This window comes from Nycticebus coucang, chromosome 8, assembly GCF_027406575.1.
Source record: "Nycticebus coucang isolate mNycCou1 chromosome 8, mNycCou1.pri, whole genome shotgun sequence".
Lineage (NCBI taxonomy): Eukaryota > Metazoa > Chordata > Mammalia > Primates > Lorisidae > Nycticebus > Nycticebus coucang.
In genome coordinates, this window is record NC_069787.1 from 40,389,603 (window position 1) to 40,392,910 (window position 3,308).

The following is a 3,308-nucleotide window of genomic DNA, read 5'->3' on the forward strand; positions in this document are numbered from 1 at the left end:
TCTGGGTTCAAGTGTTGATTCCACCATTCCTGAGCTCTGTGATCTAAGGAAAGTTATTTACGTTGTCTATGCCTTAGTTTCCTCTCACGTAAAATGGGCTAAAAATAGTACTGACTTCACAGGGCGCTGGGTGAATATATCAGTTAGTAAATATTAGTTTTTGTTGTTTCCTATTAGAAGAAGAATTTAATTGGGAGGATTTTTCCATGGCAGTGTGTCAAAATTATCTAGATGAATGTTGTCAATGAAATATTCGCTAGAAGTCAAGGAGGTATGTGTCCTCTCAAGAAAACAAAATAAAAAGCTCGAGGGTGAGTCAGCAGAGACAGATGACCTTATCACCTCTCCTGGTAGAGCTGTTAGTTCTGTATTTAATTAAGCTACTTTTGGTGACTGGTACCAAAAATCCATATTAACCAGGTATATTAACCTGCTTGAGCTGCCATAACAAAATACCATAGATTGGGTAGAACCCACTCAATTTATTTTCATTTTGTTGTAGAGGATAGAAGTCCAAGATCAAGGTGTTGTCAGGGCTGGTTTCTGCTGGGGCTCTCCTCCCGGCTTGCAGAGAATTATCTTCTCACTGTGTCCTCACGTGGTAGGATGAGAGTGAGTTCTGGTGCTCCTTCCTTCCTCTTCTTATAGGAATGCCAGTTTTATTGAAGTAGGCCCCACCCATATGACTTCATTTAACTTTAATGTCTTCTTAAATCTCTCAAAGAATACCTGCTTTATTCTCTCCTCTGTGTAGACCATCTTTCTTGTCTTCTCTATCTTCTCACGATTTAGTGTCTTCATTTTTCCATGTTACCCTCAGAGGTTGACCTCCTGCCCATATGTTCCATTGTTCCAAATTCTGGGGAAAAGATTCTATTTGGCCTCCTTTGGACCAGGCACCCCTTCTTCAATAATGCTAGTGCCTCCATGGACAACAGGGATCCCTCTGAGAAATGGGTACCAATGCTCGAGAAAAGGAGAAATATAAGTTGGGCTTCAAAAAGATTCCACTAAGTCATTTGTCCTGTTTAATAATGTTATTGCTGCCTGGTCTCTAAACCACCTTTGCCCCTGTAATTCTTTTGCAGAAAGTCTAGAGATTAAAGTGCAAGTCAGTATGTTTAGAAAGGTTTCCAGATGATTCTAATGATTAACAAACTTAAGGAAACTTCATCCTGGAATACTCACAAATATGGTAGAAAGGAAGACTTGTAAGAAAGAAGGTAAGAGGCTGAATTTCTCAGCCTAGAGAAAGACCAAGAATCTTTAAGCACACATAATATCCAGCTGTTTTGTTTTGTTTTGTTTTTTTGTATCTTGTTTGTTTGTTTTTGGTCTCTACAAAGAGAATGACATTACATATAAGGAAACATTTCTTGGTGGCTCAGCGGGTAGGGCGCCGGTCCCATATGCCGGAGGTGGTGGGTTCAAACCCAGCCCCGGCCAAATTAAAAAAAAAAAAAAAAAAAAGGAAAAGAAGTTTTAAAGGGTAGATGAGCTCTGTAACTCTGAGACAGCCCCAATGTGTCTGGGAGTAAATAGGCCAGCTGACTTTCCAAATTGCTATTCAGTACAAAGTTTACAATTCCAGGGCCACAATCAGAACCAAACCAGCTCCCCCAGATGGTGCCCAAGTTACCCACAAAAAAGAAAGGAATTGGGGAAATGACTCAACCTAATCATTTCTTATCCATTTACCTGTCAATCAAATTGCACACTCACTCCTTCAATAAAAGAAGCATATGAGGCCCGGCATGGTGGCTCACACTTACAATCCTAGCACGCGAGGAGGTTGACACAGGAAGATCATTTGAGCTCAGGAGTTTGAGAGCAGCCTAAGAGAGAGTGAGAACCCATCTCTATTAAAAATACAAAAATTAGCAGTTGTGGTGGCAGGCACCCATAGTCCCAGCTACTCTGGAGGCTGAGGCAGGGGGATGACTTGAACCCAGGAGTCTGAGGTTGCTGTGAACTAGGCCACAGCATTCTAGACTGGGCAAAAGAACAACACTCTGAAAAGAGAAGAGAAGAGAGAAGAACAGAGGGTACAGAGGAGAGGGAAAAGGAAAGGAAATAAAAGGGAAGGGAAGGGAAGGAAAGGAAAGGAGGCATATGTATGTGAGTTTGATCAGTAGGCAAAGGAGGGGGCAGCGGTCCCAACCCTATCTCCTTTCCTCACCCATGTTGGTCCTGGGGTAGGATGCTCTTATGGTCTGGAGGCCTTCTCACCACAGGTCCTGGTGGTTCCTGTGATGCCAGAGATTAGTAAGGATATGTCTTGGCCTTTACTAGAGTTTCAAATGCTTGCCTGAAAATGGGAAGCCAGGAGTGGAGTCAGGGCTCAGCATATCATCTGGTCATGCAGCTGGGACCAGGTCCTGACCTGATTCCTCTGGTGTCTCCTTTGCTCCACCATCTGAGGTTCATCTGCCTTTTGGTTACTACATCAGTGGGAATGGGGCTTACTTATAGGGCCCATGCCTTGAAGACTCAGTGCTTACCTCTCAGCCTTCCCTCGTGCCCCTCCACCTTGTCCACCATGCTCCAGGCTGGCAGCTGGGAGTACATCGAGGCCGAGCTTCTCTCCAGCTGTTGCCCTGCCTACCTTCCCTACCATCCTCTATCTGCATAGCTGAACAGTGGCAAGTATTGGGATCTAGGTCTGTGGAGAAAAATGAATCAATGGCCCCTACCCGGGGCACAAACTCTTACCAGCCCAACATCCAAACAGCTGTGAACCCAGGAATAGCTTCCAGCATATTCTTATTCCTTAGATCTGTGACACTCCCCAGAACCTTAGCGAGGAGGGAAGAGGGAGGGTGACCGGCCAGGCATGATAGGGTCTTCATGGGTCCCAGAGAACTTTCAGCCCAGTAAAGCTAAAAGATGCAAAGTTTGTTGACACTGGATGTCCAGCACTCCGGCTGAGGCATCTGGGGGACACCATGTGGCTCTCAAGTGTACTTTCTTTTCATAGTGTATGAGCACACTCAGCATTTCTTCTCTGATCCTCACTCCTCAAGGGAAAAATGGAACTTCAGGGCTTCCTTATGCATAGGCAAATTAACCTGATATTTTGGAACTTTTGCCTGTGCTGCCTCCTGTTCATTCACTGAACTGTTCTCTGATCCTCAAAAATAAGCCCCATGAGAAAAGGAGAAAACAGTTGTTCCTCAAAACACCAGCCCAGGTAGTGACAGGGCCCTAACTGCTGAATGCTTCTTTTATACAAGAATTACTACAGGTCTGACATTGTGCCATTCCCCATCCCACCTGTCCCCTCCCAAACCGAGATGAGATGTTCCCAA